Source organism: Acinonyx jubatus, chromosome E2, assembly GCF_027475565.1.
Source record: "Acinonyx jubatus isolate Ajub_Pintada_27869175 chromosome E2, VMU_Ajub_asm_v1.0, whole genome shotgun sequence".
Taxonomy (NCBI): domain Eukaryota; kingdom Metazoa; phylum Chordata; class Mammalia; order Carnivora; family Felidae; genus Acinonyx; species Acinonyx jubatus.
The window spans coordinates 763,587-787,997 of NC_069396.1; the positions used below are offsets into that span (position 1 = coordinate 763,587).

General features: G+C 54.6%; 1 protein-coding gene across 15 annotated transcripts in view; it reads left to right on the forward strand.

Moving 5' to 3' along the window:
• The window catches only part of ANKRD11 (ankyrin repeat domain containing 11), a 178,617-nt gene that overhangs the window by 92,707 nt on the left and 61,499 nt on the right, over positions 1–24,411 (forward strand). The window contains exon 3 of one of the 15 annotated variants that reach the window (XM_027076434.2): positions 1,123–1,193. The exons of 13 other annotated variants lie outside the window; for them this stretch is intronic. The gene's annotated coding sequence lies outside the window, so the exon portion shown is untranslated. Of the gene's footprint in view, positions 1–1,122; positions 1,194–19,806; positions 20,780–24,411 lie in introns of those variants that run through there. One more of the 15 variants, XM_027076438.2, reaches the window with a different exon arrangement.

Sequence of the window (24,411 nt, forward strand, 5' to 3'; positions counted from 1 at the left end):
TGTTTTCATCCTCCTCTGACCCTCCACCCACCCCAGTCACCCCTCTCTGTGCCAGCCCCCCGTATTGAATCTGGTCAGAGGCACTGCTCTGACCGTTCTGCCCCTGATCTCTGGAGTTCAGTTTTTGTCATTGGTTTTCCGTACTGGCGTGTGGAGATAGGTGTTGTGTTACGGATCTCAGCCGTGTTTGGAGACACCTAGGGTGACTGACGATTCACCGGCTTCAGAGCGAGTGAGGGGAGAACATGTCCCCAGACAAGTTAGCCTTCTTCCTGAGGTGTGCCTGCGTATCCCTCCACCCTGGAACTGTGGAAGGCTGTGCGTGGGTAGCTCCGGGCACCTCGCGGCAGGCTCTCCCTGGTCGTGGCTGGAGCAGCACTGCCGGTCACTTCCCCGTGCTCCAGGACTCAGGGCTTGAGGGTGGGGTGTGAGACAAGCCTGGGCTCTTCAGAGGAGCCTTGGAGATCATTCTTCCCTGAGTTGGATTTGGGACGGACGGGACCATTTAGATACTCGGTCTCGACATTTGCTTTCGCTGGAGTGCCTCCTTCTTTGGGAGCTGGGGTTGACAGACACGCAGCATGGGAAGTTCCCGCATGGTGCTAGTGGGCGTGAGATATGGTCACCTTCCTGCCGGGATGCATGCACACTAATGGGAAAGGAAGGTGGGGGTGGGGCTGGGCCTGGAGGCAGCTCTCCAGGTCTGGGGGATCCGCACATGTGCCCATTTGGTGCCCGTATAGCCTGGTTCCGGTCCTTTGCTTTCATCTGAGTGACCATCCAGTGGCTGCATCTTGAATCCGCAGAGCCATCGTCACCACCGTTGGGGCCTCAACTTGACTTTGGCCGCCAGGCTCTGGTTGTTCCCGGTGCAGCCTTGTTCCGGGGCGACCTCGCTGCCCTCTCGTTGCAGGTACACGGTAAATAGCAGGCACCCCCCGCGTGTGTACAGGGGCTGTGGATGCCTCTCTAGAGGAGCTGGGGAGTTGCAGCCAGGAAGAAGCGTTTGGATTTCCTTCGGGGTCTTAAATTGCATCTCTCTTGGTGGCTTTCCGTTGTCTTGCAACTTGTATCCGCGAAATAATTGTTTCCTTTTGTGGTTCCTCCCTGTTTGTGTTCTAGATGACCTTGCTCCCCATATCTGTCTCTCATCGTAACCAGCACCACAGCATCTTTTCTGCCTTACGTCGTAGGTATGTATTTCCAGGTGGTGGGAGGCCGCTGGTCCCACTTTTTGATCGGCTGCGTGCCCATCCGCTCTCGGGTCGCGAGCCAGCAGCGCCAGGGGAGGGGCTGGTCTGAGCTGGGGGAAACTTGTGGTCCGTCCCCCCCCCCCCCCCCGGCTCCTCCAGTCGGGAGCTGCCCAGCGGGGGAGTCCATAAAGGAGTGCTGATGTCTGAGCCTTTTCCAGGGTCGTCCTCCTGGGGTGATCGTGTGGATCCTGCCCGTGCTCTGCTCCGGAAGCCAGGGGTGCACGCTCTGGGTACCTTGAGACAGACGAGTCCTCTCATTCTTGCTTTTCTCCTCTAAACTGAGCAGTGGGGAACCAGGTCAGGGTTACAGGTCCTTGCAGTTCTATCAGGTAGTGTGCACCTAGGCACAGCAGATCTGGGCAGGAGGCGTGTTTCAGCGTTGACTTAGAGAAAGTGTGCGCACGCCTAACTAAGGCTTGTAAACGTCAGTGGAGAGGTGGGCGCATTGGTTCAGAACCCTGAGTCCCCTAAGCAGCAGATTCAGTGTGATCTCGGTTTTGGCCAGAAGATACACACCAGTGTTTCACTGGAGACTTGGGTACTGGGGATTTGTCCTCAGTTTTTCTTCAGTGTGTCAGCATTATCTGAAGTTTTGTACAGTAAAAACGTACTGCTGTTTTCACGTTTAAGTAGTTGTTTAAAAAGAGAGATCACACTTGATTTCCTCTTCTTTCTCCAAACGCCTTGAGCCAGGTGTCTAGACTGAGCTGGGGGTTGCTCGGGAGTATGAGTCAGGCTTGAGTGTTAGCGTTTTACATCGGGTAACTTCTAGTAACTGGTTTTAATAACTGACTGTGGTGTGGAAGTTGAAAATCCAGACGAGAAAGAGGGATTGCCACGGCATCGGCGGCTGCGTGAGTGGCTTTAGTCATTGTACTTCCTGCTAGGTGTGAGGTGCGGGCTCCAGGTAGAGCAGCAGCCGAAGTGACTGAGTTCTTCCAGCTCTGCTTGGAGCATCCCCTGCAGGCCCCCTGGCCTCCAAGGACGCTTCTGATGGCTTAGAGAGGACCCCAGGGCACAAGGAGGGAGCAGGTGGGTCAGCACCGAAGCCTGGCCCCTCCCTGCTTCCCCTTGCCTTCCCCAGGCCTCATTAGTTCCACCAGAGCACACGTCCTTGAAGTTTCTCAGGCGCCCCGGGAGGAAATGGAACGCATGTGGTCCGAGGGCCACAGCCAAGCCATGGCCCAGAGAGCTTGAATGGCTGTCACCAGATGAACGACCCATGGCCCTCACAGGTCCATCTGGCTTTCTCCTGCCCCCGTCACATCTGCTCACGGGGCGGAGAATGTTCCCTAAACACTTGATGACAAGGTGAGTGGGTTTGGTGAAAACACACCCACACACACGCCCCAAATGTCCTCCAGCCTGAATTTGACTAACTGAAGGGCCTCGGGTCTCGAGAATTCTGAAGGTCTGCATTTCCTAACAAGCCTGTTGGGGGGGTGGGGGGTTCTGTCTGGGTTTGGATAGAGGAACGCCGCTGTGTGGTGGGCCCACATCCGGGCTGTTCTTTGGGGCTCCTCATTGTGCTTCAAAACCTGAGCAGCTGGCTACATTCAGGAGCAAGATCCTGGTTCACGGGAACTTGGCGGCCCAGGGTAGTGCGTGTGGGCTCGGGTGAAGCTTTCTCCTCTGCCTGTAAAGGTTTCTTCCGGAACAGTCCCGAGGCTCTGCTTCTCGGGCCAGCTGAGGACTCGTGTTCACCTGGAACCAGCTGTCAAGGTGTGGGCACGTGGAGAGGGCTCTTACGTGGCGTTGTGCCGCTGTCGCCTGCTGCCCCCTGCTGCTCCCGGTGACGCCCCTCTTGCAGGGAGGGGTAGGATACGGTATGTGGAGGGTCCACCGTCTCCCTGAAGCGGGGGGTTCGGGTGACTCTTGTCACTGTGACCGTCTCCTGCCTCTTGACCTCTGTGCAGGACTTGCCGTGTCATCCCGTTAGTGCTGGGAGGCGTGTCGTCCCATGCAGGCTGCTTGTTCGCGTCACTAGACAGCCGCACAGCCCGTCGTGTAAACTGGAATTCTCGTCATAATACGGCTTTCTGTGACGATGTAGGGTTGGGGTTTTTACAGTGAGAAAGCTGTCGCTCCTTCAGACAGCGTGCCCGGACTGACGGGTGTGGGCGTTTGGGGAGTTTCTGCGGTCTTCCTTCCTTCTTGCCGTCTCTTCTTTTTGCCCACCCCTGCACTCACGCTAGGGATCGATTATTTACTGTCTGCTCAGGGCCTGGGCGCTGGGCCTGTAGGAACCGGGGCTGGTGCGTCTGTGCAGCGAGCTTTCCTCTGGAGCACATGCCGGGAAGTGCCTTCTGCCTGTTCTCCTTCCTGTCTCCACTTGTCACTGTGTCCCTGACCCAAGGACCGACTTGCTGGGTCGTTGAGGCCAGAGCTGCACCATTTCTCCTTTAAACCCTGGTGGCTGGTGCCAGTTGTGTCAGTGACGCCTTGTTTATTTTTATTAAAAAATTTTTTTTATGTTTGTTTAGTTTTGAGAGAGAGGGAGAGAGAGAGCGTGAGCAGGGGAGGGGCAGAGAGAGAGAGAGAGGGAAACCCAGAATCCAAAGCAGGCTCCAGGCTCCGAGCTGTCCGCACAGAGCCCGACGCGGGGCTCGAACCCACGGGCCGTGAGTTCATGACCTGAGCCGAAGTCGGCCGCTCAACCGACCGAGCCCCCCAGGCGCCCCGTGTGAAGCCTTGTTTATATATTTACCACCAGCTCTCCCCAGCGCGCTCTTCCTCCTCCCTCCACCTCCCTGCAGAAAGCACACTGATAGGAGAGCCTGTGGCTGTCAGTTCAGCAGCTCTGTCAGGTTCCCCCGCACCTCTCTCCAGATTCTCTGCAAATGAACCTGTGTCCTATCGATTTCTGTCTTTAAGCAAAGACTCGTTTGGCCTTACGGCAAAAATGTTGACTGTTCGCTGCCCGGGGCAGCTCCCTTGGTTCGGTGGTGTCCTCAGGTGGGTCTGCAGGGCATGCGGGGCCCCCAGGGATGCAGGTGCGGCCACGTGTGCTCTGGGGTAGCTTGCCAGCCAGGTACCTGCCGGCCCCCGGCACCCTACAACTTAGGAGAGAAGGAGTTAAAAATGCATCGTCACTTTGCAGCTGGGATGCCAGAAATAACATCTTTCCCAGTGGCTTTCTTGGTAGAAAGGAGGCGTTTGATACATGCTCATTTATATTTGGACCTGAATTGAAGCCTGAGCAGTTTGGAGACGGAGAAAATAGAATGTCTGGTGAATAAAGACGAGGGTGTGTGGTTTGAGAGACGAGGGCTACGAGGGCTGGAAACTGTGAGATGGTAGGGCTCTGTAGCAGGCTCGTTCTAAAATTTTTTTTGTATCTTCGAGATTTTTGATGAAAATTACATTCCTCGGGAAATTATTTGGAGATAATTAGAACATGAACGGGCAGTCGTCCGGTTTGTCCTCCACCCTCGGCCCGAGCTCGTCGACGGTGAGCATATATGATCTTCCGTATTTGGGGCTGCACGTACCGCCCCTCGAAGGGCCGGTGTTTGTGAGGGGAGGGGCGGAGCAGGGTCCCGAGAGTTCGGGGTGCCCTTGGCAGCATGTGGGTGCCGAGCACACTGCCAGAGCTGCCGCCGGAAGCCCTGACCTGGTCGGGGGCACACGCGTGGCTAGTTCACGCAGGCTGCGCCTCCAGTCTTTTAGCCCCATGTCCAGGTTTCAAGGTGTATTGACACCTGTTGGTGGTTTACACTTGATTTGAGCTTCCCTTTTTTTTTTTTTTTTTTAATTATCTTATAAATTTTTCATTCCACTTAGAAGCTGGTAGACGGTCTGTCTCAGAAATTCTTGGGTTTGTGATAATGAGGTAAAGAGCCCAAGTGCACCTTGTTTGCGGAGAAGCCCGCCCGCTGCCTTCCGGGCCCTGCTGCCTGCAGACTGCTCCCGGAGCTGCCGCGTGTGTGGCGTGGGGCGGGCGAGGGGCTGTCCCCACCACCCAGGAACCAGTCCGAAACGCTTTCTGGGCATGTCCCAGCCTCATACATTTTCGGGCTAGCTTTTTAAAGAGTGTTAGTGGGCACGGATGAACACGTGTGCCGAGTGTCCTTTCTGTGGGCCAGCCCCTCCCGGGGAGCAGCAGCGTTAGTGCACCCAGATGCGTGCCTGGGCTTGGCCACGGCTGTAGGAGACACCTTGATGCTGTGCTCTTCGTGCCATCGGCACCCGGAATGCACTGCCCTGCTGGATGAGGCCAGAGCAGCCATCCTGTGTAGCTGGGAGGGCATCGGGTGGTGGGGGTGCCCAGGCCCCCAGCTCCCAAGGTGATCTTCCCATACCTGCAGACCATCTTCCTCCTGTTGACAGGGAGCCCTCCACTGCTCTCTGCACCTTTGCCTCGACCTCTGGGGTTGGGACCCGAGTCAGGCACTGGGAGGCCTGTGGGGGGAGCACAGCACAGGGAGGAGGGACACTGCTCTGGCCTTGGTCATGGTACTTGATGGTATGTACAGGTGTCCCTGGTGTGCCTCCGTTTTTAGGGACCAGAATGCGCTATGGCAGGTACTCTCCATCCTAGGCTGTAGGCACCGGCTTACAGCACGGTGCCGTGAGGCCAGGGTCCAGTGTCGGTAGGACAGAGGTACTGCCTTTCACCCCGTAGCTACACCATTTATTTTGGTATGGTTTTGGAAATAAGGCTTTTTTGTTCAGGTTCAGCCATTAGCTTGGCTTAGGATCTTGGGAATGTGACATAACTCTTTTGGGTTAGACTGGAGGACTCGCGGAGGCGTTTCCTCTTACTGGCTAGCAGCGTGTCTCTTGTCCCATCCAGTGGTCTGAACCTGGAGGAGAGCTCCTCACGCTAGTAGTAAGGGGGACAGACAGAATGACGGTGATCTGAATGTTCATTTCTTGTCATGAGAACATCGGCTGTGGTCCCTCTAGCCTTCCTCCGCTGCGTGCGTGCACGTGTGAGCATGTGCACAGCAGCGCTTCTGTGAAGGAGCTGGGAAACTGGGTGAGTGGGGAACACACGTGGGGGACTGGTGGACAGCTGTGGCTGAGAGGGAGGACGGTGTGTTGCCAGGGAGTGAGTTGCAGTGAGCCACCAAGACGTGGCAGCTCTCTGACTTCACACAAAAGTTAAAATTTTTATTTAACTTTCTGTTAGGGATATTTCTAAACATTCACAGAATCTGAGAGAATAGTGCCCTTGTATACCTACCCAGTTTCAATAGTCACCAACATTTTGCCAGCCTGGTTACATCTGTTTCCTTCCCCTGCTTATTTGTGTCTTTGTTTTTTTTTTAAGTTTTTAAACTTTAATGTTTTAATGTAAATCTCAGGCATCTTGCTTTATACTCGCACATTCTTTGGCAGAATCTCTCCTGGTTAAAGACCTTTAAGAATCTTGGCCTTTGTTCTCTTATCAGTGCTTGGTTCGAGCCGCTGGCACTCTTGACTGTCCCTTGAAGGCCTGCTGACCACCTCGCTCCAGACCGGGGGCTCCCTTTGGATGGGCCTGTTGCTTGGGCTTCCTGCAAACCCCTCTTGTAGGCAGCTCCCCCGCCGCCCCCGCCCTCTTGATGGAGGAGAATGTGGTGGTGGTGCTGTGTGGCTGTGGTTGGTTCCCTCACCCTGTCCATGGAGGATGGCACCGTGTGGCTTTTCTCGTAGACCTGGAGTGTTACGCTCCATCTTGTTACGGGCTTACTTTTTCTTTTCCTCCTTAGGGTGTAAACTCTAGTGGTCATTTTTCACAGAATCGAGTGTTTAAAATCCTTAATTTATGTGAGAGTCAGGTGCTGTCCTTGGTGGTCTCTTCGTGTTTCTTTGGTTTGAGGCAGCAATCAGTGGGGGGACCCCTGGGTTCAGTGCAGACCTTCACTCGTACTGTTGTGTTTTGGAATCCATTGCTCCTCTGGTTCCCACTTTAGAGTTCAGGAGGACTTCTTAAGAAGTGGTTCTTGATGAACCGTCTTTGGTGTTGCGTAATGTGCCGGAGCATAGGAGACTGGTGTTTTGATGGATTCACATTCTGGCTGTTAGATAAATACGTGGCCTTCCCTGGTCAGTGCACCTGCCTTCCACGTGGTTCTCTGGTTTCTGTGCGGCTGAGCATCAGGACGCGCCCACCGTGGGCAGAGGCCTGGAGGGGACCAGGTGCGCCTGCCCTCGCCCTCAGCGTTGCCATCTTTGGGTGCTGCTAGCTAGCATAGCTCTGGCGGATGTGTGTCACCCTGGCCACCTGGGAGAGCCCCTTCTTGGGGTGGGGTGCGGATCTCCAGCCTGCGCTGCCCTCCTCCTCTCCTGCCCCTGAGAAGCTGTGCTGGGATAGATTGTTGGGCTCGTGTGCCGACATAAAGGGAACGCGTGTGCTCGCTCTTGGCTGCCTGGAGCCGCCATGTCTCAGTCTGTTGGGTTAAAACCGCACCAGACCGTGAAGTTGGCCGTGTCGGTTTGTTTCTTGGGAATAGTTACTCTGCTGAGTGTTGGTGTTCAGGCCGTCCTCTTTGTGACTTGTGCCTTTCTTGAGTTGATGGGAAAGAAACGAAAGCCAGTCTGTCTCCTTCCCGGTATGTCAGAAAAGAACACAGGCCCGTGGTGGTTTCTAATTCTCATTTGTCATGAGATGGGGAGACTGACCGTGTCATTGCCAAACATATTTAGGGACACTGAAGCATGGAGCTGAGCTGTGCAGCCACGGGGCTCAGGGTCAGTGGGCAGCAGAGGGTTCTCACCTGGTCCTTCGGTGTGCGTGCGGATCTGCAAGCCTTGCAGGTGCAGGGGCATCGCGGCCGCGCTTGGCTCTCTCTGACCGGAGTCGTGGAGATCTTAACGCAGGATGATGGTCTCCTTGGTTACACCTCACTTCTGCATCTGGGACTTGTGGGGGAAGGAAGTGAGGTCAGGTGAGCGCGGGCCAGTGGACACCACTGCCATCCTCAGCGGGGTGGGCCGCGGGCTTCGGCCGGCTCGTTTTCACCAGCAGTGGGAGCTGTGCTCAAGGCGGACACTGCCCCCTCTTAGTTGGGGGAGTTGGCTCCGTGGTTCCTGGGTCGGACCGTGGGAGCCTTTGACCATTTTGCCTGATGCGATGGGGTGGGAGGGTTCAGGGTCGCTGCTTGCAGAACCTGTACTGTGCTGAGGGTGTGGCGGGGCCCCAGGGTCCTGACAAGGGTGGTCCCCGAGAGGTGCTGGCAGGCCGCGTGGGTACTCGGCACCGCTCCCCGGGTCGTGGCTGGGAGCCCCTCCCTTCCAGAGACTTCTCCCCATGGGCTCCACACCCCGGTCGCATGTGGCTGCCTCTGAAATCGGTGTCCTCGGAGCCTGAGAGGAACCTCGCCTGCTGAGGTGCTAGAAGCTGGTTGTGCCGGCTGCAGCCCCCCTGCCCCTCCAGGCGCTCCCCGACACATCTGACTGGGGCGGCCCATCTCTTTCCCTGCTGCTCCTGGACCTGCATCTGGAAAAGGTTTGCTTTGTGGTCACGCGAGCACGGGCTGTGCCTGGGCCCTGCCGAGGGGACAAGCCCTCAGCTGGCGGTGGGGGTGGGCCTAGGCCGGCTCCCCCTGGTTTCTCTTTGTTGGTTTCCTGAGGCCATTGTAGGCTCACACTCAGCTTGCCTAGTTTTTCCAGTGATGACGTTTTGCAAAACTGTGAGCAGTGTCACAACCAGGATGGGGTGTCAGCTCTGGAGCCGTCCGTCCTCGGACCTTGCTCCGGCTGTCCCGTTCTGCGCATCCTTGAGTGCGGCTTGGTCTCAGGTGTGTCTGCCTGTGTTCGGCGCGGTTCCTCACCAGGAACCCGGTGGCCTGCCGCCATGACTAGCCTGCTCTCTGTGGCTGGGGCTCTGCCCGTCCTGGACGTTTCGTGGAACCACATCACACAACGTGGGGCCTTCCACTGAGCACTGTGTCACAAGGGTTCGTGTGTGTCGTAACGTGTGTGGGCACATCATTCCTCTTCACGGCTGGATCCTGGATCCTCGTGCGGAAGCGCCTCATTTTGTCTGTCGTCATCACTTGACGGACATCGCCATCGTTTGCTCCTCTTGGTGGCTCTGAACAGTGCCGGACGAACGTTCACGTACAACTTTTTGTGTGACGGGCTTTCGTTTCTCTCGGCCGTAAGCCAGCCGTGAGGTTGCAGCCCTGCTTTTTGGTTAGATCCGAGCCTTTGGAGAACTTTTCGTGTCTTCTGGAAGAACCTGTTGTTGAGGTCAGGGTGCCGTGGCTTTGACGTGGCGCACCGTCCTTGCCCAGGACACGGTGCCAGGGTCGAGCTGGGTTGTGATGAGGTCCGCGCTGGTCCTCGTGGCCTCCCCCTTCCTCTCCAGTCTTGTGCCTGCATCTCGACGACATGCTGCCCCCACCCCTTGTTCTGTAGTCTTTCGTTGTCCTGTATTTTCCTTTAGAGCAAGAAGTTAATTTGATGGCGAGAGAAAGCGCTGCACAGAAAAGCCTTAAAAAGATGCGTTTGGAGAAAGTGGTTGGAAGCCGGTTGGGTTTAGAACTTGCCGTTTGTGGGGCGCCTGGGCGGCTCAGTCGGTTGAGAGTCCGACTCTTACTTTCAGCTCAGATCGTGATCTCACGGTGTGTGAGTTCGAGCCCCGCATCGGGCTCCATGCTGACAGTGCAGGGCCTGCTTGGGATTCCCTCTCTCTCCCTCTCCCTCTCTCTGCCTCTCTCTCAAGAACAAATAAATAAAACTTTAAAACAAACAAACAAAAAAACTTACCGTTTGTGAACAAAACCAGAAACCAGGTGAATACAGCCTCCTCAGATGAAGAGAGCGGTTTTGCTGCACGGCCAGTTTCTTACAGAGCAGACATATACACCAGGCGCTTATCGTCGGAGCCTGAAGACACGTAGTAGTGGCGGACGAGTGTCGCGAAGACAACAAACGTGGCAGATGTGCTGGCTTCGGTATTTCGTAAAACAAAGAGATAGTTTAAGAGGGATCTTTCGCTTTGAATTACCGTTGTAATGTTGTTTTCCTCAGACGTAACTGGTTTTAACCCAGAATTCGGTGTGTGTATCCAGGAGGCGTTTCTAAGCATGAGCCCCTTTCCCAAGCACTTACCTTGGGACTCGAAAAGGGGGTGCCTGCCCACGTCAGGGCAGGGCCCCCACCTTTGGGAGAGGCAGCAGCACACACAGAGGCAGTGCTCACTGGACGTGACGAGGACGATGGCTGTGGCACCCGGCCCGGGGCCACGGGCACACTGCAGCGCTGCCTGCCGTAGGCCCGAGAGGCAGGCAGACTTACCAGTCTGGGGAGGGGCCAGGGCAGAGGAGCAGGGCTGAAGGGCACCCCGGGCCACTGCAGGTTGCCGTGGGCAGCTGTGCATTTGTAGGGAGTCCGGGGCGGCGGCAGGGGGGGGGGGGGGTGCTTTGGAAGTAGCTTTAGGTTTGGCCTTGAGGGAAGCTGGGGGGGGGGGGGTTGTCTGCAGGGGGCAGAGCCAGGGACCCGTGGGGCATTGCTGCATGCCATGACGACATCAAGGCCACAGGCTCGGGCACTCCGAGCTGGGTGAGTTGCTGACACCGGGCATGTGAGCACACACAGGCCTGTGTGGTCTCACTGTCCCTTCTCCTCCTTGTCGACGCAGCGCAGAGAGGCAGTCTCCGGATGGAGGGACAGAGAGAGGCAGGGGACGGCCACAGTGAGGGATCAGGGCTGTGCCCTGGTTGGGCCAACCGGCCAGCTGCTGGCAGACTTCAGGCGGTATTTGTGCGACCAGATTGTCGAGGGTGGTTCTCAGGTTCTTCAAGGGCTGTTCCCAGCAGCAGAGCCTGCGAAGGAGTTGCTGTCCGGCCCTCTCCTGGGGCCGCCCTCCTGGACCCTGGGCCGGCGGGCTCTGCACAGCCAGCCCTGGCGGGTGCCGTCTCCTCAAATGCCTCTGACAGCCATGCCTGGAGCGGATTCCAGCAGCCGCGTGACAGATGCGGGGAGGAGGGGTGGGTTAGGGAGGCCAGTTTGTCGCGGAAGGTGACTTCTGTTGAGCACGTCTCGCCCTGAGCGCCATCCTCGCGTGTCCCTGTGGGCACGGTCCTTCCTCCAGCGATCCCACCTGCCTGCTTCTAGGTGTAGGGCACGGGGGTGTGGGGGTTGCTTTGGAAAGCAGCTTCAGAAAGCCTTGTAGCCACTTTCTAAGAAAAGTGTATTTATTTAGTTATTTTCAGAGGAAGGGGGAGAGAGAGAGAGAGAGAGAGAGAGAGAGAGAACGAACGAATCCCAAGCAGGCTCTGGGCCGTTGAGGGGCTTGAGTCCCCTGCACATTGTCCCCCAGCACGGTCGAGATAGCCCCCCTCCACCCCTCACCGGCCCGTGAGGCTCAGCCCACCCTGGGGCCACATGGATGTTCTGACTCTTTTGGATCAAAGCGTATTTACATATTCTGTGTTTTGCATTTTTCTTGTAAGTAACTGAGCTTCATGGCTCCAACATTGGGACTCAACACAGGTCTTTTACGAACCTGCCAAATTAAATTTTTTTTTTTTTAACGTTTATTTATTTTTGAGACAGAGAGAGACAGAGCATGAAGAGGGGAGGGGCAGAGAGAGAGGGAGACACAGAATCTGAAACAGGCTGCAGGTTCTGAGTGGTCAGCACAGAGCCCGACGCGGGGCTCGAACTCACGGACCGTGAGATCATGACCTGAGCCAAAGTCGGACGCTTAACCGACCGAGCCCCCCAGGCGCCCCCAAACCTGCCGAATTAAGATGGAAATGTTATTAAGTAAGTGATACTGGAGAATATATGTAACATTACCTATGTGTTTACATATTGTAAAAACACTTTGCATTTATGTTTAGTTATTGGGTATGCTTCTACATAATTAAGCATACATCCATGAAGGTCACAAGGTTAACAAGGATGTGTTATTGTCAAGTAGGAACCGGCGTTTCTGGAATTCAGTTTACAGATATTTTCTCCAAAAATCACTGGTCCACTCTGGAGCTCCCCTTTGTACCCGATCTTTCAACTACTTTAAGAGTTCAGCTCTTCAGTCAGCCAACAAAATTGTCATTCCTGGTTGGGGCTGTTAAAAAAGAATTAACAGTCTCTTTCTTAGGACTGCAGACAGTGTATATAGTGAGGAAGGGGGTAGTGGAGGGGAGGTTCATGTCACTTTTACTAAATCTTGATTATCTTGGCTTTCAGACTTGTTATTTATTGAAAGAGGTTTCACGGCATCCTCCACAAAGTTTGGGAAAAGCCTTAGAATGTCATTTCAGTGCTAAAATTTGAAAATTAACGTGGTGTTTTTCATTTGGTTCATGCTGAGGGATTTCACAAGAACTCGGTGTTTGGTTATATTTTTCTGGGGGCTGTGTTCATGCCCAGCATTTTGAGTGTGGCAGGGAGGCGGTGTGGTACGGTGCCTCCTTCCCTGCAAGGAGCCTGGAGGGGCCCGTGTCCATGTGGGGGCTGTGCGGACTCCCAGGTTCTTCCTTTACATTCATTGCCGAGTTAGGGCAGAGTGGAGGAGGGGAGGTTAGAAACGTGCACAGCTCTGCTGAAAGTGCTGTACTCAGGAGTGTCCCGTGAGGTACCAGGGAAGGAGGCTTCCTGCACGATGGGATGAGCCGGGGGTCTTGTGGCTCATTATCTGGTCCACACGGTGCACGCGGGAGGGGTGTGTCCTGTGTGTGTCATGTGTGAGCGGTGAGCTGGGCTTGGTACAGAGATCGCACCTGAATTTGACAGAATGAGAAGGAAATTTGGGTTGATTTTCCTAAATTGTAGGTAGCGAACTGTAACTCTCTAAGTTGTTTCCTTTAGATACTTTAAAACTTTGCAAGACTAAATCCTAATCCTTGCCTGGCATTTAAGCATAAATAGCAAATTTGTGTGTGCCGTTCAGTCACAGGGTCCATTTAGAGAATGCTTCGGATTAGAGAGGGAACGAAAAAAAATGCAATGAAAATCTGAGTATTTCTGACCAGGATTCTTTAGTTTGAGAGTACTGTGTGTTTTTCATAAACACCAGTAACAGCTTTGATTTGTGTTACGTTTACGTGTTGTTTGGGCTTTCCTGTTGTGCACTTCGTTTCGTAACTGGCCCTTTCAGGTTCGATTCTGAGGTGCAGGGCGACATTGCCCTTGGTGCTGCCTGGCTGAGCCTTCTGGTGGTGGCGCTTACTGGCCGACACCGTGTGGACAGAGTCACATTGTACTGTGACCACAGGACGCCTCACGTGTCCATGTTTCCACGGTGCCCGCGTGGAGCGTGAACACGATGTAGAAAGCCCTGATTTCAGAATCGCAGGAGGGCCTGTGGTTGCTGGGCCTGCACGGCCGGCTCACTGCCCCGAGGCTCTGGTGACGGCCCGGAGAGGTGCAGGTGGACGAGGCTCCCGTGGCTCCCTCCCAGCGCCTCATACAGCAGCTGTGGCGAGGCCTGCATCCCTGAGTGCCCCTGTTCCCTGCCACCTGTGCAGGCTTCCCGGAAGAGGGCGAGTGGAGATGCTGCGGGGCTTCCGTCGGGAGATCTGATGTTGGGTGGCTGAGAGGACTCTCCAGCTGTGTCGGGAGTAGGGTTCCAGACCCTGTGGAAGAACAGTGAAGCCCCGAGGGGACAGCTGAGGATTGGGACAGGAGGTCTCTCCAGGGACGTTGCGTTGCGGAGGCTAGTGTAGGACGGGCAGGGCCTGCCGCCACTGGAGCCCCTCACAGCTCTGGGGAGGCCCCTCGGATTGTGGCTCCCTGTACAGCTGAGAGCTTTTGAGCCAGGATGACCTGGGCGTTTTACTCCTTAGGTCTTTCTTTCTTTTTTTTTTTTTTACATTTATTTATTTTTGAGAAACAGAGTGAGACAAAGCGTGGGGGGGGGAAGCGGGCAGAGAGAGAAGGAGACACAGAATCTGAAGCAGGCTCCAGGCTCTGAGCCAGCGGTCAGCACAGAGCCTGATGCAGGGCTCGAACCCACGAACTGTGACATCATGACCTGAGCGGAAGTTGGACGCTCAACCAGCTGAGCCACCCAGGCACCCCCCCCCCCCCCTCCTTAGGTCTTTCTTGTAGGCACTAATCGTTTTGCTCTTCTGTCCTGGTCGCCCCCTTACCCCACCCGTACGAACACGGAGCCGCCTGCAAGGATGAAGTTGTCAAATGTCAGTGGTGGGTATATTCTAGGCCCTGTGTGGTCGATATCGTCTGGAGCGGTGTTGTCCCTAGCGTCCCATCTCCTGACTTTCTTGCTGTGCTTGCAACATACTCAGAGGGCCACGTTGATCTTGAATAACCAGTACTGGTTATTGCACGTAACGAAAATAGATCTGTGGGCCTTGAATCTTTTAAATATTTTAGAATATAAGATATACAAGCCTGCATAATATCATCACGTGTAACTTAAATACCATTCATTACAAATATGTTATCAAACGATTAAATATATGCAGGCTGGGGCGCCCGGCTGGTTCAGTCGGTTGAGCGTCTGACTTGTTTGTGGCTCAGGTCATGATTTCACGGTTGGTGAGTTCGAGCCCCACATCAGGCTCTGTGCTGCCAGCACAGAGCCTGCTTGCGATTCTGTCTCTCTACCCGCCCCCCCGCCCCCGGCTTGCTCTATGTCTCTCAAAATAAGCAAACAAACTTAGAATATGTGATGCTAATTTTGGTATCTGTGACATTTGTTGTTTTTAGGTTTTGTAGCTCTTACATAGAGTCTGGTGAGCGCCGCTGTCTCTTCCCTTCTGTGTCACTTGGGCATCTCACGCTGCTTCTAGAGGAGGAAGGTGAAGGTGCCACATAGGGAATCAGGTTCCAGCTGCAGGTGCAGAGTGTCTGGGAGTCAGATTCCAGCTGCACGTTCCGTGTGGAGAAGGCAGAGAGGCAGGTGTGGAAGAATCTCAAGTGCCATTAATAACTGCTGTGGCCAGCAGCCAAGGCTCAGAGCATAGGATTAGCCGGAACAGCCGAGAAAGCCAGACCTCGGCAAAGAGGCAGGAGCTGAACGAGAGGCCCGTGGCTGCTTCCAGGCACAGCCCAGGGACTCTGCTGGGTCCGAGGAGTCACCCTCTCACTGTGTGGTTGCAGCAGTTGGAGTGTATGGAAAGTGGCTTCCGTGGGGATCTGATTTGGTCTTCACTGAAAATAAAACAGGATTCTTGAGCTGTCTGCCTCGGGCATTGGTTTGTAGAGACACCCGTCATGTGTGGAGGACAAGGGGGGACGTCTGTGGTCTCGCTTTTGAGATTGTTTCCTGGAGCCATCCTTTAGATGAGGACATTGACAGTGATTGGCTAAAGTCTCTGGAATGTTTTGAAGCAGAGGACAGCTTTGCTCAGTAAGTAACTGGTAACGTAGATGTGGCAGAAACGGGCTCCGGGCAAAGGACTTGGGCCTGATGGTGTCGATGCCCTTCTCCTTCGTGGGCCGACTGGTGGCGGTCCAGCAGAGTGACATCACTTCCGCCTGTGGCTTCACTTGGGCCGAGTGGGCAGGGCTGAAGCCACCAGTCTCCTGTGTCATATTTGAACCCTCTGTCACAAGATGCAGTTGATGGCATCTGGGTCTTTACTGAACTAGGTGTCCTTTACTAACAGACATTAAAATGGCATTGAGTAACGTTGCAGAATCTTAAGCCAAAAAACAAAACACTAAAGCTGAAACTGAATCTTCTTTTAAAAATTTTATTTATTTTGAGAGAGAGCACAAGCAGAGGAGGGGCAGAGAGAGAGATTCCCAAGCAGGCCCCATGCTGTCAGTGCAGAGCCCGACGTGAGGTTTGAACCCAGAAACCTGAGATCATGACCTGAGCCGAGATGAAGAGTCAGATGCTCAACTGACTGAGACACCCAGACACCCCTGAAACTGAGTCTTGAAGTGAGATATGTGAGGGTTACTGGCACAAGGTGAATGATGTCCCGTGACTGTCGCGTGGCCCTCTGCTGTCTGCCACAAGGGCCGTCCCGGCCCAGGGCAGCACGCTGGTGGCTGTGGAACCCTCTCTGTGGTTGGCTGCAGGAGGCGCCCTGGGTCAGGGCCGTCGAAGCCGTGGTGAAGGTGACGGAAGACATGGCCCTCTGCCAGTGGCCTACTCTCCATTTCACCTTCTCTGGCTTGGGAGTATATGTAATCTCCAAGACACGAGTTTTCTTTCCAGATGCCAGGATGCGTGCTGGACGAGTGTGCATTGTTTACAGAGCCAGCTCAGAGTCACTGGGGCTGGCCTCCCAGCAAGGAAACCTCTGGAACCGCCTGGCTCCTTCCTTTGGAGAATATATGTGTAGATTTCCTGTTGGCCAGATGGCAAAATCTTAGCTCAAAAGTTTTGGTTTTGTGTGTGTTCTTTATTTTTCTGAACCCACTTGGAACAGAACCTGTGAGTAAGGCCCGTGTAACCATGAAGGGGGAAGGCCGTGCAGGGGTCGTTCCCATGTGTGATGAGTAACCTGCTGTGCACATTGGGTTCCGGTAGCAAAGACATCGTCTGCGTTGCTCTTGGCCCTGCCGCTGAGCTGTGCGCACTCACACAGGTAGACACTCGGTCCTGCTAGGGGTGTGCACCTGCCGTGGGCTGCACGGGGCAGGGCTCACCTAGCGGCTCCCTGTCTGCACTGCTCATGAAGGTCAGGGCCGTAAGGGCGCACGCTACAGCCCTGGCCTTGGAAATGGCCACACCTTTGACCATAACATTGTGTTAAAAGTTGCATCTGCGGTCTCAGTTTCTCCATTGTCTGTCTTTTTTTTTTTTTTCAAACATTTACTGAGTTTTTGAGAGTGAGAGAGACAGAGCACAAGCAGGGGACGAGCAGAGACAGGGAGACACAGATCTGAAGCAGGCTCCAGGCTCTTGAGCTGTCAGCACAGAGCCCGACACGGGGCTTGAACTCGTGGACCTTGAGATCATGACCCGAGCTGAAGTCAGACTCTTAACCGACGGAGCCATCACCCAGGTGCCCCTCGTTTCTCCATTGTTAAAACCAGTGAGGGAGCCAGTCTCTCTGGGTCCTCAAGCTGTACATGTGGACGCTGCTGGTGGTGCTTGGGGACGTAGAACCTGCAGCGTGTGGCCTGGAGGAGTCCCGGGAGGCCCCGTGATAGTGAGAAGTGGTTTCATTAAAGGAAAAGGTCGTGCTCACAGAACGGTTTTTAAGGACAGCTTTCAGAAAGTGAGTGCAGTGATGGCACCTGGTTTGTGTTTTGAAGGACTTCATACTTTCATCCCTTTGATCCTAGCGTTGTTTACAAGAAAGGCCAAGAGAAAGGAAAGGTGTTCCCTGAACGGAGCAGCCCGCGCTCCGGCCGCCCGGAGAGGTGGGTGTCCTGGCAGCAGGCCTGCAGGAGTGGAGGATGGCAGTGCCTCTCCCAGGTCCCTCCCCCACCCCCCGCCTTGAACTCTGCTTGGCTTGCATGCTCCATGTTCTGTCCTCTGACCTGCTCACCTGCGGCCCCTGGTCCAGAAGCTCCCCTCCTAGACCCCCACATCCAGGCGGAAACCACTCTGCTCCTGAGCATCGCTTTGGGCACTCCAGGGAAGGGTGGTCCGGGAGGGGCTGAGCACAGCGGCCCGCCGTTGCTCCTCTCCAGCAGCAGGGTCCCCTGGTTTACTGTGTGACGGGCACAGCCCCCTCTTGGCTTGCTGGGAGCCTGGGGCCCCAGGGCCGCGGTGTGGGCGCTTCTCCTGCTCTGATGGGGCCGAGGGGAGGCCAGGCCAGGAGGGGGTTATCCTGTCGGGGGAAGGAGGCCCGGTCGGGATGGGCTGTGATGGCCTCAATCAGGGATGGCCTGTTGTCACCCCATCTCTGTCTTGTCTGTATGGATCTGATTCCTCTAGGGGCCTCTTAGAAGTGGAATCACACAGGGGCGCCTGGGGGGCTCAGTCGGTTGAGTGTCTGACTCTTGATTTTGGCTCAGGTCATGATCTCACGGTTTGGTGAGTTCGAGCCCCATGTCAGGTTCCACGCTCACAGCACAGAGTCTGCTTGAAATTCTCTCTGCCTCCCCTGCTTGTGAGCACATGCGCACACGCGCACTCTCTCAAAAATAAATACTAAAAAAAGAAGTGGAATCACACAGTATTTGTTTTTATCTGGCTTATGCCACTGAGCATGATGTCCGTAAGTTTCATCCTTGTTAAAGCAGGTGTCAGGATATCCTTTCCTTTGCAGGCTGAATAACACCCCATTGTGTGTAAACACAGCATCTTTATCCATTCATCTGTGGATGGATGGTTGGGTTGCTTCCATGTCTTGGCTGTCGTGAGTAACGCTGATGTGACTGTGCGGGTGCAGACATCTCTTTGAGACCCTGCGTTCATTTCTTTGGGGTGTGTTCCCAGAAGGGGGATTGCTGGACCTACTGGCATAGTTTCATACTCACTTTGTTGAGGATCCGCCGTGATGTTTCGGTGGCAGCCGCACCACTTTACATTCCTGTCGGCCCTGCACGGGACCCGTGTCTGTCCTCACCCTGCCGGGCCTGCTGCTCGGTGCCCCCCGAGATGCCAGCCAGTCAGGACACGTGGTCAGCGGTTTCTCTCTCTTCCTTCGTAGCACGGTGCTGCCTTCACCAGCAGGGCTGCTGGTCGGAGAGGAGTCCTGGGTAGACAAAGACTGTCCATCCCGGCACCCACCCTGCCCTTCGGAGGCGCGTGCACGTAGGCTCGTTGCAGCACCACTCCCGTCACCTTCCGCCCACCACCCGCCCCCGTCGTTATTCCCACGTCCTCATCCTCACTCCCATCTCTGCCCTTGGGTTATCTTGCAGTATGTTTCTAGAATAAAAGGTGTCAAACGTGGATGTTGGACCGTCAGCAGTGGAATCTGTCGTCCTGAGGGAGCAGCCCGCCGATCCCCATGACAGTTGGGGTTGGCCAGGAGCCGACCCCACCAGCCCCGAGTCTCCTGGGGGAGGAGCTCCATCCTTTCAGGGGGTCCATAGAATTGGACTAGAACCTTCTGAAAGAGCTGCTGTCGGAGCTAGTAGTGTGTGCATCCGGCCGCATGGCACGGCCAGCTGCTGTCCAGCGTCCCTCATTTAGTGATGACAGAGAAAGACACCTGTCACAAAGGGAACTTTCCCCTTTACTCCCTTGACAAAAGATGTCTCCTTTAGACTGTCGAGAATCAGTAATAAATAACTTGTAAAAATCCAGAACAGACTGTTCATTGTTTGCAATCTATAAATGTTGCATTTTTAAAAAGATACGGATTATAAATTTGAGAATAGAAATACTGTCCTCTGTCGGGAAAAGTGGCGGTTGGTGGTGAAGTTTTCGGAATGCTGTCGCAGTTGTCCGCTCTCTTCTCCCACGGGTGCGACGTGAGGCGGTCCTCCCGAGCGAGCGTGGCTCTGGGCCAAGGCCATCGGGTGCGTTTCTCCTCTTTCTTCTGTGCACCTGCCCTGCTCACCAGGCGTCCAGCTCTTCGGTTCCCAGCGCTTGGGGAGGCATTCCAGGGAGAGGCCCTGGGTTTTCCTCTGGGTTCTGTTCACTTCCAGTCCCGAGCCCCCGTCTCCCCAGCGGGAAGATGTTTTCTCTTTACTCGTTTCATGGGGTTACTTCCTGGTTCCCACCCCCCCCCCCCCCCAGAAGCTTTGCAGGAGGGTTGGTTGCTGCCTGTAAATAGGTGCCCACCCACCAGGCACCAGGTGTTCAGGAACCTGCTGCGCCCTTCACTATATGTCTGCCCTTTCCAAGGTAAGGGAACAGCGAAGCATCTTGGGTTCTTACTTTGTGTATCAGTGGAATAAAACTTCTGTTTTTAAAACATCTTGTTACGTATAACACTTGTGATTAGTGGGTCTGGTTCTGAGTTTATTGTCGTAGCTGGAAAAGAAAGCTTTCAGAAGCAGCACACAGAGCTTGTACTGAGGCAAAGCTCATCACGGGTGATAATTTGACATTTTTCACAGAATTCTTGTTAACCCTGATTGGATCTTTTAAGCAAAACAGCCTGGCTGATGAGAAGTTAGTCTGGGATGATGGCTCCCGTGTCTTCGGCCCTTATGGGGACATCTGGGGGCCAGGGGGTGGTGGCACAGGGACAAGGGTCCCCTCCCCCTTCCCCTCCTGAGACCCGCGACTGTCTGTGTGGGAAGATTTGGCAACGTCTCGACCTTTTCCGATGTTTTTTTGGGTAAAAACACCTGTTGTTCCAGTAGTTCCTTAGATCCTCACGCGTGTCCGGCACGTCACCATGAGCCCCTCCTTGGGCTTGGAGGGTCCGCCCCTGCCCCCCTCCGCCTCTGGGGACTCTTTTCTTTTGCTGGGGGGGGGGGGGGACTCTTTTTCAGCACAGGACATTGCAGAGCAGCACGGCATCCTCCGCACACTTTGATGATCCAGCGTCCACAGGGAACCGCGTCTGGTGGCCGCAGCCTCGCCAGGGCCCATCTGGGAGGAGCAGGGGACCGCTCGGCACACCTTGACATCTCCTGGCCTCGTGAGGGTCCCCACGTTTTGCCAGCCGTGGGGTTGCCGGTGCAGGTGACTGGCCAGCTTCACACGGCGCTGCTCCCTGAGATTGTACTTGGGGAGAATATTGATGGTCTCGGAGCATCCTTTCTCAAATCGAGAGTGAGGAGGAAGAGGAGGCTTTTCGAGTTGCAGGGTGAGATACTGTGCTTCAACAAGGACCATTTTCTTCTTTCTTTTTAAAAATTTTTTAAGTTTATTTTTGAGAGCGAGAGGGAGGGAGGGGGAGGGGCGGGCAGGGGTGGGGGGACAGACGATCTCAAGCAGGCTTTGCGCTGACGGCAGAGAGCCTGACACGGGGCTCCAGCTCCCAAACGGTGAGATCACGACCTGAGCCGAAGGTAGACGCTTAACCGGCTGAGCTCCCCAGGTGCCCCGAGGACATTTGTTTTCCTAATGCAGCGTTTCTCACATGTAGGACCACTTTGTGAAGACTTGTGCCTCGGAAGGAGCCACAGTGCTTCCAACACCCTCCGCCCTGCCCCGTGCACTAAAGTGACGCTGCTGGCCGAGCGGACGGCCGGGGCCCTGGCAGGGGTGCCGCTGGGCCGGCGCGGGGCTTCCCCGCCCCAGCTCTGTGCCACACGGCCTGCTGCCCCAGGCGGGAGTAGTCCCTGCCTCCCCCTCAGTGGCTGGTCTCATGTTTGGTGTCTCCCTGCTGAGGGCTGTAGTGTCATGTCTGGGGGTCTGTTTCTTGGAAATGTGACATTACATAAATACGCGACTGGGTCCATCCAGTTGCCTGGACAGTGTTCATTTGTGATGACTTTTCCTGACAGCCTTTGCCTTGTGTTACAATTTTACATCCATGTTAGGATGAACAAAATAGACCCTGTACAGTTAATATTTAGATCTTTAAAATGTATACCCCTTTCATGAAATACGTGACTTTAAAAACAGTATTGGTGTAATGGTCCCTTTGCCGAAACGTGCCACTGTGCGGAAGAGACGGTGGCAGAGGTGGTGCTGGAGGCGCCGTGGCCGTGAGGACAGCGCCACGTGCAGGCTGGCGACACACGTTCCCAGGAGCAGGTGGAAGCCACGTTGACCAGGGCCCCAGGACGCTTTTCTGCCGAAGCCTGGGCGCAACTGGGCGAGAGGCGGCCACGGGCCTCCCAAGGACGTGGGGGCTGCACAGGAGGGAGGTGCGGCTGCTCCTGGAGTGGCGTTTGCCAAGCGGCCTGACAGTGCAGAAGCTTCCTTGACATGCCCCCTCTGTGCCCAGGAGGTGTCCCCGTGCCCACTGACCACAGAATGAGCACGTTTCTCCGGGGCCACGCCGAGGTGTGCTGCCTGCCGGCAAGAGGTGGAAAAGACCTTCGCTGGGTCTCGACACCTGGCTTTGACCCTGGCTTGGGTGTGGCACGTGCCGCCCCCCCCCCGCCCCCCCATCGTGACGCCCGGTCCTTCCAACCACAGTCCATCCCTCGGGCACCAGGTCCAGGTCCAGGCTGTTGGAAGCAGGTGTCAGCCTTGTTGAAATCCCCCCTGCATACTGCACGGTAGCCCCGTTGAGGGTCTTCCGTGGGTTCGCAGATAACACCACACCCCACTCACACTCCGCTTCACGGTGCTTTCGTCCCCTCGGAAAGAAACCCGTGGCCTGTGGCCAGCACTGCTCACCCCCTCCCCACCCTGAGCAGGCCACCCACCTAGTTTCTGTCCCTATGGCTTTGCCTTTTCTGGACATTTCCTGTCATGGAATCCCATACCGTGTGGTGCTCAGGGGCACGTGTACCTATGGACACATAACAAGAATAAGGATGTCCATGGAGTATTGTTTATAATGGCAAAAACAGAGAACCCAGATGTCCAGGGTTCCACTTAGAGACACATTAAAGAGAGTCTATCAGACGCTTCATTAGAAAGTCGGGCGTGACCCTCTGTGAGCGGGGACCACGTCTGCATACAAACGAGGATCAGCTGTTTAACTTGGTCGGGAGCAGGTGGCCCCTTCCCAGCTCTGCGCTGGTCAGCCTCCGGCCCAGCTGACATGGCCACGGGAACCGCGGCTGACAAATCCTTCTAGAGAAGCCGTGCGCACGTCCCATTGGCCGTCCGTGCGCCCGGCACGCACCGGAGTTGCCCTTTGCCTGCTCCTGCCGCAGCCGCTGCCCCACAGGGCACGAGTACCTCCCTTCCCGACTCCTCTCCCCCAGACTTGCTTTTGGAGGGGTGAGTGTGAGGTGCCCCCTCATCAGCGTGCAAACTTGCTGTCCTTCCCCCTTCTTTCCAAAAAAAACCCCAATCCCCCTTTTACCACCAACTGCCACCCCATTTCTTTGCTCCCCTTATGGCAGAAGTCCTCTTAAAGAGACGGTCCTCCTTGTCGCTCTTACCTCCTCAGCCCCTCTTTCTGGGAGCTTTATGGAGACATAACTTAAGTGTTACGAAATGCACCGGTTTCATACGCAAAGTGTAGAGCGTGGTAGGTTTTAACACCAGTGAGTCCTGTTCCCACCACCACAGCCGTGACATAGAACTTCTCCATCGCCCTGGAAAGTGCCTGTTTGTAGGCAACACCTTCCTGGGTCCCTGGACCCAGGGCACCACTGCTGGACCTTGTCGTTGTAGGCTTTCTTTTTCTACAATATAATATGAATGGTTTCTTTCACTTAGCACACTCTGCCGTTGGATGCATATGTCACACGTTTGTCTAATCAGTAGTTGATAGACATTTGCACCGTTTCCAATTTTTAGCTATTACAAAAAAGCTGCTATGAATAATTACATACAAAGCACTGTACGTGACTCTACGCTTTACACTCTCTCTGGCAAATACTTGGGACTGGGATTTCTGGATCACATGGCAGGGAAACGTTTAGTTTTTTAGGAACCTGCCAAACTGTTTCAAAGTGACTGTACACGAAATACCTTGATCCCACCGAGGGTGAATGAGAGTCCATTGGCTGTGTTTCCTCACTGTCCCTGGTGTGGTTAGTCTCTGTAATCTGGCCGTTCTAAGTGGATTTCTAGTGGTGTCCCTTGTGGACTTCTTTCCCTTCCCTAATGACAAATGTTACAGGTTATTTTTTGGTTTTGCGGGGCGGGGGGGGGGGAAATCATCTGTATATCTTGTTTGGTGAAGTATCCATGCATATTTATTTATTTTTGTCTGTTTAATAAAATGTTACTGAGCGTTCTTTATGTATTTCAGACACGAGTGCATCACCAGATTTTTCTTGTGCAAATACTTTCTCCCAGTTTGTGGCTTGACTTTTCATTTAATTCAGTGTCTTTGAAGAGCACAAGTTTTTAGTGAAGTCCAACAGGTGTTTTTTCTTAGCTGCTTTCCACTTTTTGTCTGACCTAACGTCACAAAAATTTTCTCTTACATTTTCTAGAAGTTATGTAGTTCTGGTTCTTGGATTCAGTTTTCTAATCCGTTTTGAGATCATTTTCGTGTGAGGCAAGGTTAAAGCCTCCTCGCCCTGCTGCTTCTGCGTGGGGGCATCCAAGTTATTCCAGCTCCACCTGCTGACGAGATTATGGTTTCCCGTTTCCCGCCCAGTTGCTTTACTTTTCTTGAGAAGAGTGTGTATGTGATAGTCTGTTTCTGGACTCTGTTCTCTTCCATCGGTCTGCGTGTCAGTGTCACGCTGTCTTGATTACTGTAGCCTCATAGGAAGTCTGGAACCGTAGGGTCCGGCTTCCCATGTGGGCCTTCATTTGCATGGTGTACTTCAGAATCTGCTCGTCATGTACTACAAAAAGGAGATGGGAATTTGATTGAGATGGTGTTGAATCTGTAAATTAATTTGGAGAGAA